We start from the raw sequence: 17,397 nt of genomic DNA, 5'->3' as shown, positions 1-17,397 counted from the left end.
CATGGACAAAGGAGTTATTTATATAACATTGTGATAGGAACTACTGCATCTTTGAAGTCTTTTATAGTGACGCTAATCTCTGCAGTACTCACAGGGAAGTAGTATTGCTCATGGATTACAAACAAATAGGGAGAGACATTTTCATAGACTTCCATGTGGTTATTCTTACAATAATAATTCACCTCGCTAGTTAGAGAACTGAATGTGGGTATTCTGTCAGTTACTGAGTATAATTATATTAGAAACCAAGTCCACAGTATATTTATGTAGATAAACTTGATTGAAGAAGAACTTGAATCAAGACTACCTATTTGGACTGACTCTCATAATCCCCAGTTTGACCAATGACCCTTAATGCCATTTTTGGTTACTGATGCTCTCATGGCCCAATAATGAGATGCAGATGAACTGGGGAGGAAGAGAGTTTTTATTTCTGTAATCGGTTGGTTACACGTAAAAGACCTGGAACATATCACCAGACTTACTCAAAATTACAAAGTCTTCCAGAGTTTATCTACCTTCTAAGCTATATGTCTATGTGTAAGTGTGCATTCCTCTAAAGACATAAGTGATTAACTTCTTTTAATCTATAACTAAGATCTGAGTCCTCAAGACCGTCCTCTGGAGCCTCAGTAAATTTACTTAATCTAAATGGGTCCAGGTGCTGAGGTGATTACCTTTATCTTGTCTCCTGCTAAATCAGGGAGGTTTGGGGAATTCCTCCACTTGTTTGTGGAGGCCTGGGGATTTTCTTCAGATCCCTAATAAAAGTTGTTTAATCCCAAATGGGTTCTGTTAATAATTCCTTCCTTATTTTGTCATGTTTTAAGGCCCAGGAAAGGCCTAGGCAAAACTCTTGGTGGGCTTTTGATACATTCCAGCCTTTGTATAAGAACACTGGCTCTTTCAGTCTTCAATATTTCACTTAACCACTCAGTACTGAAACAGTTGTTATGGAAGCCTGCGTTAGTGAGACCTGGCCTGCCCAAAACCAGAATCATTGACTGGAAATCTACCAAATTTTCCCTTTCCGTGATGCACAGTGAACATAGAAAAGACTGAAAGTCTTTTTAGAGACAGACTGGAGGACAATCTAATTTATATTTTTGAAAGGACACTGACAATTGCTTCAATAAATAAGGTTTCTGTCCACCAAATCCAGAGTTTGTGCACAAACATCAAGTAATACTTTAATTGACTGCCATTCTACTCAAACTGATGATTCTGTTATTAATTAGCATCTGTCAAAGATCCATGGGAGTCACAGAACTCCTGTTATGTCTTCGTTTCTGCTGTTTATTATAGAATGTATTCCCCTTCTTTCTGCTTTAACATGTAAATATTTTGTTGGGCTTGCGCCCTTCCTGGACCCTTCATCATCACTGTAAAAACAAAGCCCATCTCAGCGAATGATTCATTTCCACCATCTTCCCCAGCCTACTGCTGCCGCAGTGCATTTTAATGATGTGTCTCTCTCCATTCTGGTCATGTATTATCACTGCCATAGGGAAGGGGATATCCTCTCAGGCCTCTTATACTATATAATGGGGAAGCAGATGGCATATGATACGTCCATTCCAACATTCCTATTTTCCTAAGCTTTTGGATTTTTTCCCCTCTACATTATGTTAGAGAATTTCTGATATTTCAGCCTCACTGAATGTTGGCAACCACTAAGCCCAGATTTCAGTCAGCAAAGCTAACAAAATATTAGAGCAGATTTAACATATTAAATGCAGAGTCTCTGAGAAGTGCGGCTATATCGACACATTTGGCCCTGTCCAATGGTACATTCTGTACTCTTTCAAACCACATCCTTAGAATTGATTCCCACAAATATTCTGCAGGCTGGAATAATATAAATCAACAAAATCTGAGCCCTTTTGTTCTAGTAACACCATCTCTTTCTTTTATTCTAGTAACATCATCCATTCCTTTATTGTTTCCTCAGCTATGTAAATGGTAGTTGCTTCCTACAGTTATTATTCTTTGAATTATTTCATCACCCCTTTCTTGCTATTTTAGATTTTTCAATATTATCTGCATAACTCTCTTATGTATTAAATTCCCTCTTTAACATACTTGCTATTTATGTTTACTGTCAAGACACAGACTGAGTTACAGAAGAATGGATTCAGATAGAAAACACTGAAATGAAAATATTTTTGAATATGCTAAAATAGTTTTGATCTTATTGTTTTTAATTTTTACCTCCGGAATTCTCTGTTTGATAAGCAAATTAACTCAGCAATAGTTACCTATGGAAATGAAAATTGGTATCATCTAATTCAACTTTCCATCAAGTTTAGAAAGTTTCATACAATTCTAATTGAAAAAGTTTATTTTTCATTGTTAAAAGATTTTTAAAAATGTTAGAAGCCTTTAAAAATTCTCAAATTCTGCTTATTTATATTTCTTTGACATTTCTAATCTCCACTTTTTAATCTATCCTTTGGATTTGAATAAATAAATGATAACTAAATGACAGATACTTCTTTAAATGCTTGAACACCACTATAGTCTAAGACCTTAATTCACTCCCATTCATAGCTCTCAATATTTTAGTGTCCCTTAATGAAAACTTTTAAAAAATTCAATCCACTTAATTGAAAATGAATGTGTGTTATATAATGCTAGAAGTTTCTGATGACCACCCCTCCACCTGCTGAGAAATATTTATTCCATTGTCATCTCTCTTTTGGGTGATGAAAATGTTCTGGAACTAGACAATGTGATGGTTGCACAATATTGTGAATGTACCAATATCAGGAGCTCAGGTGCAGGTGAGACAGAGTAGAGACAAGACTCACCCCCACCACCTCACACCCCACTGAGGGCATCTACTACATTTGGTGGGGAACAGGGGTCCTGTGGCCAGCAGGGTCCCCAGCCAGACCATCTGAAGCCGCACCTTAAATCTTGCCTAAGGTGACATACCTACTGACTGCTAGACTTTGAGGAAGCTAAAATAAACAGCTTCCACCATAAAACTTACTTAAGGGAGTTAACTCTATCTTCCCCATATGTACAAGACCAGAATGATCAACCTTTACCTTAGCTTCATTATACTACCAACGATCACACCTAGGGGTGGAGATTTCACATGCAATGCATGAAGAAGCATGTCACCAAAGTGGGTAGGTACCAGGCACTCTCTGCCTCTGTGTGCTTAAACGTCACTCCTTTCTTGCTTTAACCTCTTTAAAATTACTCTCCTCACTGTCTTTGGGGAGCCAGCCAGAGAATTCTGTCTCTTTTGTGCTGCCTCCATTTTGCCCAGGCATCAACCCCAATAAAGCCTTGTTGGGAAAAACTCTTTTTGCCTCACATTTATTTCTACTACATTGAGGGCCTGAGAACCTGTGGTCAGTACCTGAGAGACCTGACATGTCATATGTCAAAGTTGTCCATTTAGATAACTCAAAATGAAATTAACAGCCAGGCCTGTTAATCCTTTCCTGAAATCGTGCAAGAAAGAGGCTAACCCAGGGAAAGTTCCAGCTCCCACACTGTTCCATTTTTCCACATGTAACGGTGTCATAAAGGGGTTAGGTGGATCAGCACAGGCTTGGGGGTCATTTTACTGCCAAGGGAATTTAAACAAAAAGCCCCGGCTGCTTTATGGACTAGCGGCCAGAGGAAGTGGGAGGGGGAAGGGCTAAGAACGATAAAGTGCTGAGTCCCCAGTCAGAGTGGGGAACACTGTCTTCAAATCTCCCGTGCCCCATAGTGAGATCTTAGTAGAGACATCTGAGAAAGGCTTTTGTCCAATAAAGACCATAAAGAGGCCTCTGAATGGTGGCACCTGGGCTAGAATTGCAGCTATGCCTGAGTACATGGCTGGCCTGGGGAGCCTGAGTCCTCCAGTACAGTTTTCTTCAGAGACTGCAGTGTGTTTGTTGTGCATGCACCAAGTCTGATGTGGAGAAGGCAGCCTTTCTCCTTGAGGCCTGCCAGGTAAACCTTTGTACTTGCCTGTACTTGTGCTTAAAAAAATCACAGGCAGGGGTTTAGCCAGGAGTAAGCTTCTTCGCTGCCACTGAATTGTGCACTTTAAATAGTACATTTTCTGATGTGTGCATTTTACCACAATCAAAAAAGCTTTAAAACATGGGTTGCATTGATAATTTTTTTTTAAATATGGAGTTAGGTATAGAAAGGCAAGATGCCCTTCTTTCCCTTGATAATTCTATTTTATAATAATAGAGAATTATAATACACTTGTATCATAATATATTTTTTCTGCATTATGTTACAGAATTATCTAGATTTTCTGTAATCTAAGGTATTATATCTTATTTTATGATTATTTATTTATTTTTAATTTTTTTTCTTTTGAGATGGAGTTTTGCTCTCGTTGCCCAGGCTGGAGTGCAATGGCACGATCTCGGCTCACTGCAACCTCTGCCTCCCAGGTTCAAGCTATTCTTCTGCCTCAGCCTCCCAAGTAGCTGGGATTACAGGCATGTGCCACCACGCCCGGATGATTTTGTATTTTTAGTAGACGGGGTTTCTCCATGTTGGTCAGGCTGGTCTCAAACTCCCGACCTCAAGTGATCCGCCTGCCTTGGCCTCCCAAAGTGCTGGGATTACAGGCGTGAGCCGTATAAAATACATTTCCCTTGATTAATCATGACGTTATCAGTGATCCAAATTGAGTACAAAGTTAACAGTTCTGTTTGCTCATTTTACTTGTTATCAACAAAGCCACTATTGGCATTTTGGTTACATGATTCATCTTTGCTGTGAAGAAATTTTCTGGGTCATAGAAAACAGTTTGCTTTCTTGACCTCTGGGGTTGAAATTCTATTCCCTCTTTGTAGTCATTATTATAAACTCCAAAATTCATACATTTCCAAAAAATTCCTTTCACCCCTCATCTGCAGAGGAGGGGGAGGTATTGCCTTCTTTCACTTGAGTAGCATTTATCTGCTAAAAGAAATCAGCAAGTAAATCCAATGTTTTGATGTGATTTTATAAAAGTATAGCCATTTGACAGAATACTTTTATTATAGCTATTTATTTTCTTGACACAACTTTTTAATAGTGTAAGGAAAATATCACCTCTCTGACTAGTTTGCTTACTAACAATGCTCATGTTATTAACATGTAGACTTCTGTCGAGTCATTTGCATTTTTGACAAATAGCATTACTACATTTACATTTGTTTAAAAATAATTCTAAATTAAAATAAAATTAATTATAGCTTTTTAAAATATGAAAAAATTTTACACTTTTCTACATGATTTTAAAGATGACTGGTTTTAAATGGGGATTTATCTAATATTGTGTTACATCTATTAAATCCAACCTATGCATTTCAAATAAATGTTGTATTTGTATGCATATTGTATACATTGTGTAAATTCATTTGAATATTGCAACTACTCTCCATGTTTATATATCAGTCTTGTTTGTGCATATCCCCAAAGTATTTTTAACTAATACTTCCTTGTGAGAACCACTCTGTATCTACATCATTTTTATTTTTCTATATTAAAACTACATTTTATACTCCATTGTATTTTATGGACCTGTTTCATCTCAGCATTATTTTTTCTTTCTCCTCATATTTTACATTAAGTTCTTTTTAAACTGTAGAGTTTATATTGCCAATCGATAACTTAAGGTTTTCATAAAAGACACTCTCTTAATAACCAGGGGCTCATTGCTCTGGTATCATACAACATTCCACAAAAACAAAACAAAACAAAACAAAAAAAAACCACACACACACACAAAAATCCACTCACTGAGGCAGTGTAACTAGTCATTTCCTATATTATCCTTTATTTTTCAGTCATCACTATAAGTTTCTGACAGTACTTTAAAACTGTTTTAAAAGTTCAATTAGAAGAAAAAATTTATAAAACGTAATATTAATATATATAAAAATTGGACTTTGAACATTTTGTTGTTTTACTGCTTTTAGAAAATAATCACATTATATAAATACATCATTACATATCTATTATATTACAAAGTTTTGTAAAAATGCATTTATTAGTGTGGGATATACTAGGAACATGCATATCTCATTTCTTTCAATATTTTAATAATATTTAACATTTAAAAAAATACTATATAACTTTCCCTAAATATGGAATGCAGCTGCCCAAAATGACTAGATCTTCAGTATTTTTTTTATATCGAAAGGAGAAAATTCATCTAGTATCTATTCGGTTCTTGTTTAAAAGCTTATGACTACACAATTGTCAAGATTTTCTTTATTTGATATTGTCTTTGTCTTATAAGAGTAATATAGGAAGTGTATGATACATGAAATGTGTTTAAGACTCAGGTTAGTTTCCCTCTTCTTAAAAACATAAAAACATAAGAAGATTTCTTATATTTAGGAAAGAAATAGCTAATTGTATACCATATGTAAGTTTAATCAATACTTAATATTATATAATAAAGTGCATCAGCAAAACCTAGACAAATAATAATAATTTATACTTAGAATATTGATGCCGCTTTTTGTTTTCAAGAGATGGTGAACTCCCTCTGTTTCCCAGGCTGCAGTGTAGTGGCAGGATCATAGCTCACTGCAGTCTGGAACTACTGGACTCAAGGGATGCTCCCATCTAGACAGCCTGAATAGCTAGGATTATAGGTATAAGCCACAGTGCCTGGCTATGGCTCTTTTTAAATTAATGATTTTTCTACAAGTTATATGTCTATGGAATACAATTTACCATTTTCTTAGCTGAAATGTAAGCATGTAATATTGAGAAAAGCCTGAATAGCATTTATTATACATAATAAAAAATATAACAAATTACATACAGTAGATGTTAGCAATGCTATAGATATTTCACTTTTTCTCTCTCGTTTTGGTAATGTAATTATTATTCGAAAAGACCACAAAGCTAATGCAAAATGGTAACAATTTTTTCTTCTGAGCAAAGACATGCCCAAACTAGCTTCGTTTCTTCTGACTCTTAACAAAAGCTTCCCGAGATAACCACTTATTGAACTGATTCCAAGAGGTTAGATGGTTCTCATGAAGAACTTTCCCCTTAGCTGAAGCAAGCTAATAATCCTAATTTAGGTGTGCTCTTGCTGGTCTTTGACTGGTGACCTTCCACAGGATGTTCAGTGATACAGAACTTGAGCACTGGACCCTGATTTCGTGTTTTTGAATACTGCACTCATTCATACTGAACCATGAGAAACAGAATTCCTTCTCCTTTTAAGCCACTACATTATAGTTTTCTATTAGTAAAGGTGGATTAATCTAACTTAGTTGTGTGCATGTGTATTTCAAATATATACATATATTTTAAAAATCCAATGTGAGAGCAACTTGTTACTCCACAGAATTTCTAAAAAAAAAAAAAAAAAAGTAAAATAAATTACTTCAAAGTCTTTCTAATTCCTGATAACCTAACATTTCAGTGTCAAAACAAAATGACATAGAGACAGCAACGTTGAAAAAAATTTTAGAAAGGAAAATGTTCTTATTTTGGAAAATGTGTGTGAGATAGAAAAATATAAAGAAAAGGATCACCTAAAGACAAATAATTTTAAATATTGTTATTTATTAACATTCACTTTTTTCTCAGCGTATTTTACACGAATAAGGTTATATTATTATACAATTTTTAATTTTGTTTTCTTATAAGTATCATTTATTTTGAGTCATTTATTATATTTTGGTAGATATTACATAAGCATCTTTTTGGTATTTCATAATGTAGTTTACACAGATTTGGCATAATCTACTTTGTAGTTCCTTCACTGTATCTTTTGATTATTTCTAATTCTTCATTATAAGTAAGCATACAAAAATTTTGCAAATAATTTCTAATATAAAGTTTCTCAAGATGGAGGCTCAAGTGGTGAAATTGTTGAATATGCACATGTTACAGCTATTGTTGTATCCTAGCAAACTACTTTTCAAAATTGTTGCATCAATGTATATATGAAGTTTTATGTGATAGAACCTATTTTACCATACTTTAGATTTTATTGTTTTTCAATGTTTAAAAATACAATCAAATACTTAAAGACAGTTACTTTATATTTTTTATTCACTTCCATATAGTCTCATCCCCCATATAATAACAAATACTTGAGCGAATACAATATTATTCTTATTTTATTTTTATTTACTTCATTATCAGTAAATGTGTAGTTTAGCTAAATTTGTATGTCATTGGTATTTAACGTTTTCTTGAAACAATACTGGTTTTTGCTCATTTAGATTGCAATATAAAGATAGAAACACTTTCCTCTTGCCAGACAAGGGGACATGTAACAGTGAAGAAATTCACTGACCAGATTGCTAGGAAAAAAGTTAAAGGGCTTGCATATGCTAAAAAGAAAGGCAGTGACTCATTAAGAATAAAAAGAAAATATTCTAACTACATAAGAATGAGTCCATAGGCCTGCACCCACCTGGTTAAAACAAGTACCATTGTAAATTGGTCAAGATTATGTCTACAGTTAGGTCCAGAAAGAGTTTGGCACACTGAGGTCACAAAAATTCATGGTTCTTTATCAGTTATGTCTGGTAAGAACCAGTTGTGGTAAAATAAATGCTCTAGTTTAGAATCTTTTAAGCTAGTGCTAATGTAATTGGAAGAGTTCTTCTACACAAAATAGAGACTTAGCTTTTTTTTTTGAAATTGACTTAAGATAGCTATACATTAACTAAAGATCTTAATCTCTTATTTATTCATTAAACTTTATTGAAAGACTTTGTTTTTTGTTTCTATTGATATAGAAAAATTTTGTCTGTGTGTTTGTGTGTGTATGTCATTTTATGAGAAGGCAAAGCTATTTGTATTCTCCTATCATTTAAGTCTACCTCTTAAAGGCTGTCAATGAAGTTCTTTCCCACTCACAAATTAAAAGAGACTAAAATCTCAGAGTTCAACCCTGTATTAGACCATTTCATGCTGCTGACAAAGACATACCTGAGACTGGGCAATTTACAAAAGGAAGAGGTGTAATGGACTTGCAGTTGCATATGGTTGGGAAGGCTTCACAATCATGGTGGAAGGTGAAAGTCATGTCTCACGTGGCTGCAGACAGAGAATAGAGCTTGTGCAGGAAAACTCCAGTTTATAAAACCATCAGAACTCATGAGAATCATTCACTATCATGATAACAGCACAGGAAAGACCCACCACCATGATTCAATTATCTCCCACTGGGTGCCTCCCACAACACTTGGGAATTATGGGAGTACAATTCAAGATGAGATTTGGGTGGAGACACAGCCAAACCATATTATTCTGCTCATGGCTCCTGACAAATCTCATGTCCTCAGATTTCAAAACCAATCATGCCTTCTCAATCATCCCCCAAAGTCTTAACTCATTGCAGCATTAACTCAAAAGTCCACAATCCAAAGTCTCATCTGAGACAAGGTAAGTCCCTTCCAACTATGAGCCTGTAAAATCAAAAAAGAGTCAGTTACTTTCTAGATATGCTGGGGATACAGGCAGTGGATAAACACAACCATTCCAAATGGGAGAAATTGGCCGTAACAAAGGGGCTACATAGGCCTCATGCAAGTCCAAAATCTAGTGCAGCAGTCAAATCTTAAAGCTCCAAAATGATCTCCTTTAACTCCATGTTTCAACACCAGGTCAAGCTGATTCAAGAGGTAGTGTCCCATGGTCTTTGGCAGCTCTGCCTCTGTGGCTTTGAAAGGTACTGCCTCCCTCCCAGCTGCTTTCATGGGCTGCTGTTGAGTGTCTGCAGCTTTTCCAGATGTGCAGTTCAAGCTGTCAGTAGATGTATCATTCTAGGGTCTGGAGGAGGGTGGCCCTCTTCTCAGAGCTCCACTAGGTAGTGCCCCAGAAGGGACTCTGTGTGGGGGCACCAACCCCGCATTTTCCTTCTGCACTGCCCTAGCAGAGGTTCTAAATGAGGGCCCCACCCCTGCAGCAAACTTCTGCCTGGGCATCCAGTTGGTTCCATACATCTTCTGAAATCTAGGCAGAAGTTCCCAAACTCCAATTCCTGATTTCTATGCACTCTCAGGCTCGACACCATGTGGAAGCTGCCAAGGCTTGGGGCTTGCACTCTCTGAAGCCACACCCAAAGCTCTACATTCATCCCTTTTAGCCACATCTGGAGTGGCTGGGAGGCAGGGAACCAAGCCCCAAGGCTGCATACTGCATGGGGACCCTGGGCCTGGACCACAAAACCATTATTTCCTCCTATGCCTCTGGGCCTGTGATGAGACAGGCTGATGTTAAGACCTCTGACATATCTTCCCTGGAGATATTTTCTGATTGTCTGGGGGATTAACATTCAGCTCCTCATTACATATGTAAATTTCTGCAGCTAGCTTGAATTTCTCCCCAGAAAATGGGATTTTCTTTTCTATCAAATTATCAGGCTGCAAATTTTCTGAATTTTTGTGTTCTTCTTCCCATATAAAACTGAATGCCTTTAGCAGCAACCAAGTCACCCCTTGAATGCTTTGCCTCTTCGAAATTTTTTCTGCCAGATACCCTAAATCATCTCTCTCAAGTTCAAAGTTCCACAAATCCCTAGGGCAGGTGCAAAATGCCACCAGTCTTTTTGCTCAAACATAACAAGAGTCACCTTTGCTCCTGCTCCCAACAAGTTCCTCATCTCCATCTGAGACCACCTCAGCCTGGAATTCATTGTCCATATCATTATCAGCATTTTAGCCAAACCCATTCAACAAGTCTCTAGGGAGTTCCAAACTCTCGCACATCTTTCTGTCTTCTTCTGTGTTCTCCAGACTGTTCCAACCCCTTCCTGTTACCCAGTTCCAAAGTCACTTACACATTTTTGGGTATCTTTAGAGTAGCCCCTCACTCTACTGGTACCAATTTACTGTTTTAGCCCATTTTCATGCTGCTGATAAAGACATCCATGAGACTGGGCAATTTACAAAATAAAGAGGTTAAATGGACTTACAGTTCCACATGGCTGGGGAGGCCTCACAATCATGGTGGAAGATGAAAGGCACAATTCACATGGCAGTAGACAAGAGAAGAGAGCTTGTGCCAATAAACTCCCCTTTATAAAACCATCAGATCTCATGAAACTCATTCACTATCATGAGAACAGCATGGGAAAGACCCCTATAATTCAATTATCTCCCACTTGGTCCTTCCTACAACGTGTGGGAATTATTGTAGTACAATTCAAGATGAGATTTGGGTGCAAATACAGAGCCAAACTATATCAAATCCCAAAAAAACTCTGTTGCTTATCAGGATTGAGGTGGACACACACATACACATATATACATAATTGTTTGAATTGGGCAAGATTGAAATGAGGGTGGCAAAGACTGACCTGGTTACTGGAAAAATAATTTTTTCCAATAATGGGGAGACAGCTAAATTGGATTTGTTTGTGTATCTAACTCCCATGACTATAAACTGTGAGTAGACAATTGGGATGAGGTTTTGATGAAAGTCAGGCCTTCCTTCAAATAACAGGCCTACTGGTTTATTCACCAGTAATATGGAGTTTTTTTTTTCATGAAAAAATTAAATGAAACTAATAAATAAAGTATATAAAAATTATATGCAAGTTCTCAAAATAGTGCCTATATGTAATTGCTCACTTTAGTGTTGTACTTTTATTATTATTCTAGTTCAAAATTGATGCTTGACTAGATCTTGAATTTTTTTTTTTTTGCATTCAATTCCCCTGAGTGTTTCAGTTAGTTGAAATTTCTGTCTCTGATATACAGGTCATTTACATCATTGATCTATATTGTCAGAAATTTTTGTATTCTTTAGTGACTTCTTAAAGCTTTATTTGCAAGTTTGGTTAGAGTACATGAGAGTTCATAAACTCCTATCATTTTACCAGGAAGTTAAATTTTATTAATTTAGTTTTTTATTATAAAGTTATACATGGAAATGTAAGAATTCTGAGACAGTGAAGAAGTTAAAAATTAAATGAATAATTCACACCTTCACCACTAGAAAGTAACCCTATGAACAATTCAATTCACTTTTTAAAATTCTCTATTACAGATATAATTTATATAATGAAGTAACATGTATTTTGTAAAATACTTTTTCCACTCAACTTTATGCTGAACATTTATTTTTGTTATGAAGAAAAGTTCAGGTTTCTATTAAATGTTAAGATGCTTTAATTTCTCAGGAGGTTGAGATCACAATGGATCTTATGGATACATCAATAAAGAAATAAGAAACTTCATTCTTCTTTCTGCTCTTGCCTGTCCATCTTCCAGATCTTCTTTACCTTGTTTAATTTTTCCTTAAGGTTGATCAACTGCTAACACATGATATAATATACATACTATGTTTGCTGTTTATGGTTTATCTCTCTCTTTTAAAACATAAGCTTACATTGGAATATTTGATTTTTTTATTGATATATCTTGACTGACAGAAACAATGCTGACACTGAATAGACATTCAATAAACTTTGTTGAATAATTGAACGAATGGGTGATTTCAAGCAATACTAACCATACCATATTTCAGTTACTTAAGCAAGAAACTGGAAATCTATTGAGATGTTGGAATAGATGGGATACCAGCTAACCAAGTGTGAGAAAAGACAGAAAGCAAGGAATTTTCTGCAGGCAAGAGGGACAATGCAGAAAATACAGTATCTCAAAGTGAAGATAGTCTGCTTTGGACTCTGCAGCCACTAACCTTGTTGCCCCAAAGTTGTGATGGTTTATTTTCAACCTCAAAGTAGCTCTTGCATTGTTGGCTAAAGATGAGAATTCTGTTAAAGATTGTTAGGTTGGTGTCTTAGTTTGTTTAGTTTTGCTGTATAAAAGTTATGTTGATAATTTTTATTTGAAGCTGGGTAATTTATAACTTATGATATAATATATGTACTGTATGTATTTACTAAGAAAAGAGGTTTATTTAGCTCACTGTTCTGCTGCCTAGAAGTTTCAAGATTTGGCATAGGTGTGGGCCTCAGGCTGTTTCCGCTCATGGTGGAAAGCAAAGTGATCCGTCATGTGAAGAGAATACATGGTGAAGGAGAGACTGGAAAGAGGTACTAAGCTATTTTTCAAAAACAGCTCTCAAGGAAACTAACAGTAATAACTCATTCACACTCCCTGTCCCCCATCCCAGGGCTGGCATCAATCTGTTTACGAGAAATCCACTCTCATGACTCAAACACCTTCTATTAGGCCCTACCACCAACACTGGGGATCAAATTTCAACATGATGTTTGGGGGGCAAACATCCAGTTACTCAAATTGGATACACTCAATTCCATTGCCTAAAATCTGATTATATAAGTGGAAAGGAGAGGTAAAAACTTGATTTCCTTGGCTTCCAATGTGAGGGGCAGTCACCACAAATTGCCCTTAAGAATAAAAATCTGCAGGAGTATGTGTCATTCCACTAAAAAATGTAACATTAAAAGGGGACCAAATCCTGGGAAAAGCAAAATAATATAAAATCCAAAGTAATATCTACATGTTCATTATAACTATTCACCATTGAAATGTAAGATTTAAAAGCTGTTTTTGAATATACATTTTAAGAGACTTAATCTTTTCAACAGTAATTTCATTTCTTCCTTTCCAGTTTGAATGCTTTTTTGCCTAATTGCTCTGGCAAGGACATGCAGTACTTGCTGAGTAAATGTGCAAGAGTGGGCAACCTTGTCATCTTTCTGGTCTTAGATGAAGAGTGTTTATTTTTTCATTGTTGTGCATGATGTTACTGGTGGGCTTGTCATACATGACATTTATTACCTGGAGGTTAATTCTATACCTTGTTTGTTTTTATTATGAAATAGTACTAAATTTTGTCAATTGCTTTTTGTACATCAATTGAGATGATTACGTGATTTTTATGCTTCATTCTGTTAATGTGGTGTATCATATTAATTGGCTTGTGTATGCTGAATGATCCTTACATCCCAGGAATAACACCCACTTAGTTATGGTAGATGGTCCTTTTAATTTGATGTTAAATTTGTTTAGTTAGTGTTTTGTTGAGGGTTTTTGCATCTGTGTTTATCAGGGATATTGGCCTGTAGTTTTCTTTTCTTTGGCTTTGGTATCAGCATAATGCTGGTCACATAAAATAACTTTGGAAATATTCCTTCCTCTTCAATTTTTTGGAAGCATTAATTGACATTAATTCTTTCTTAAATATTTGGTAGAATTTACCAGTGATACCATCTGATTCTGGACTTTACATTGTTAGGACATTGTAATAAATGTAAATTAATCATATATTTATTGTTTCCAATTAAATCTTTTTACTGATTGTGTGTTTGTTCAAATTTTCTATTTCTTCATGATTCTGTCATTGTAGATTACATTTCAAGAAATGAGTCTATGTCTTCTAGGTTTTTCAATTTGTTGGTGTATAGTCATTCACAGTAGTTTCTATAATACTTTTTATTTATGTATATTAGTTTTAAAGTCTACTCTTTTGTTTCTAAGTATATTTATTTAAGCATTTTCTTCATAGTATAGTTAATGTTCGTTAATTTTGTTTATCATTTTAAAAAACCAACCTTAGTTTTGTCAATTTTTAAAATTGTTTTTCTACTCTCTATTTTTTTTCTGCTCCAATCTTTATTATTTCCTTTCTTCTGCTAACTTTGGGCTGAATTGGTTTTTCTTTTCCTAGTTTCTTGGGGTATAAAAGTAGATTTTAAAATGACATGACATTATATGTAGAAATTCCTGAAGACTCCACAAGAAAATTCTTAGAATTAGTAAGTCAATTCAGTAAAGCTGTAGAATAAATTATCAACATATATCTGACATTTGAATAAATACCCATCAGGAATAAGAACTACCCAGTAGTATTACAGCTCATGTCTATAATCTCAGCGCTTTGGGAGGCCAGGGTAGAAGGACTGCTTGAAGCCAGGAGTTCAAAACCAACTGGAGCAACATAGTGGGACCCTGTCTCTACTAAAAATAAAAATAAAAATAAAAATAAATCAACTGGTGCATACCTATAATCCCAGCTTCTTGGGAGGCTGAGACTGGAAGATTGCTTCAGCTCAGGAGTTCGAGGCTGGAGTGAGCTAGGATCATGCCACTCCACTCCAACCTGGATGTCAGACAGACACCTTGTATCAAAAAAGAAAAATTATCAACATAAATCACAACTTGAAATAATATTGTTAAAATTATCATACTTCTCAAAGTGATCTACAGTTGTAATGTAATTCCTATCACTATAACAATGACATATTTACAGAAATAGAAAAAACATCCTAAAACTTTTTATTGAACCACAAAATAACCCAAATAGCCAAAGCAATCCTGAGCAAAATGTGGAGGCATTGCATTACCTGACTTCAGATTATACTATAAATCTATAGTAACCAAAACGGGAGAGTACTGACATAATAACAGACACATATAACAATGCAACAGAATAAAAAATCCCAAAGTAAATGCAGACATTTATAGTCAACTAATTTTAATAAAGGTCCCAAGAATATAAATTGGGAAAATGATAGCCTTTTCAATAAATGACGCTGGAAAAACTAGATATCCGTAGGCAGAAAAATGAAACCAGAACCTCTTCTAGTACCATATACAAAAATCAAATCACAATGGATTAAAGATTTAAATCTAAGACCTAACACTATGATACTACTAGAAGAAAACTCTGGGGAAACTCTCCAGGACATTTTGTCTGTGCAAAGATTTATTGAGTAAGATCACAAAAGAAAGCATAGGCAACCAAAGCAAAAATGGATAGGTGGGATCACATCAAGCTAAAAAGCTTCTACACACCAAAGAAAACAACTGAAAAAGTGAAGAGATAACCTACGGAATGGGAGGAAATATTTGCAAACTATTTATTCAACAGGGATTTTAATATCCTGACTAGTCAAGGAACCCAACAGAAAAAAAAAATGCAATTAAAAAATGGGCAAATGCTCTAAATAGACATTTCTCAAAAGAAGGTACAAAATGGCGAAATATATGAAAAAAATGCTCAGCACCACTAATCATCAGAGAAATGCAGATCAAAAGCACAGTGAGACATCATTTCACTGCAGTTAGAATGACTTTCACCAAGAACAAAACAAAACAAAATCAAACAAAAACAAGTGCTGGTGAGTATGCAGAGAAAAAAAGAATTCTTATTTATGATCAGTATGAAAATTAAATTGGTACTGCTATTATAGAAAACAGTTTAGAAGTTTATCAAAGAACCTAAAATAGAACTATGATATGATCCAGCAATCTCACTACTGGGTATTTATTCAAAGGAAAGGAAGTCAGTATATCAAAAGATACCTGCACCCCCATAATTATTGCAGCACTATTCACAATAGCCAGGATATTAACCTAAATATTCATCACTAGATGAATGGATTTTTAAAATGTGGCATATATATACAATGGCATACTAGCCAGCCATAAAAATAATGCAATTCTGTCATTCACAGCAACATAGACGAACCTGGAGGACATTATGTTAACTGAAATAAGTCAAGCACAGAAACATAAATAGCAGAATGTCTCACCCATATGTGGGAGCTAAAAAAAATTGAGCTCATAGAATTAGAGAGTAGAATTGTAATTGTTAGAGTCTGGGAAGGGAAGAGGGATGGAGGAATAGGGAGAGGTTGGTTAATGCATAGGAGGAATAAGTTCTAGTGTTCTATAGCACTGTTAGGTGACTACAATTGACAATAATTTATGATATATTTTCAAATGGCTAGAAGAGAGGGTTTTTAGTGTTCCCAACAGTAATAAATAATATAAATATTTGAGATGATGGATATGCTCATTACCCTGATTTGATCATTACACATTATATACATTTATGAAAATATAATTATTACATGTCAATTAAAAAATTAAATTTTAAAAATCAACACACAGAAATCAGATCTGTTTGTGTACACTAACAATGAAGTGTCCAAAAAAGAAATAAAACAATTTTATCTTCCATAAAAATGATTTAAATACTTAGGAACAAACTTCACCAAGGAAGTGAAGGACTTCATCACTGAAAACTTAAAAAAAATCAGTGAAAGAAATTAAAGACACAAATTAATGGAAAGACATTTTGTATTCATAGTTGGAAGACCTAATATTGATGAGATGTACACACTACCTAAAATTATCTATAGATTCAATGCTATTCCCATCAACATCCCAAATGACATTTTTTTTAACAGAAAGAACAATTTTAAAATTTATAAGGGACCACAAAAAAAAATCAAAATAGCTAGAACAATCTTGATAAACAAGAGCAGAGTTGGAGAAATTACAGTTCTTTACTCAAAATATATTACAAGGCTATAGGAACTAAAACAGCATGGTACTGGCATAAACCTAGACACATATAACAATGAAACAGAACAGAAAGCCTAGAAATAAACTCACACATATATGGTCAATTGATCTTTGACAAGAGTGTCAATAGTATACATTTAGGAAAGGACAG

At 35.0% G+C, this 17,397-nt stretch overlaps 1 long non-coding RNA gene across 2 annotated transcripts in view; it reads left to right on the top strand.

The window, feature by feature from the left end:
• LOC131383410 (uncharacterized) overlaps positions 1-17,397 on the top strand; it is a 110,786-nt gene that overhangs the window by 70,181 nt on the left and 23,208 nt on the right. Inside the window, exons 3-4 of one of the 2 annotated variants that reach the window (XR_009213411.1) lie at positions 12,889-13,000; positions 13,543-13,683. This is a non-coding gene — a long non-coding RNA (uncharacterized LOC131383410). Of the gene's footprint in view, positions 1-12,888; positions 13,001-13,542; positions 13,684-17,397 lie in introns of those variants that run through there. The other variant, XR_009213410.1, reaches the window with a different exon arrangement.

The sequence above is a fragment of the Hylobates moloch genome, unplaced genomic scaffold, assembly GCF_009828535.3.
Source record: "Hylobates moloch isolate HMO894 unplaced genomic scaffold, HMol_V3 SCAFFOLD_4, whole genome shotgun sequence".
Classification (NCBI taxonomy): domain Eukaryota; kingdom Metazoa; phylum Chordata; class Mammalia; order Primates; family Hylobatidae; genus Hylobates; species Hylobates moloch.
Note: the sequence above shows the minus strand (reverse complement) of the source record. Positions and strands in the feature narration are given on the sequence as shown.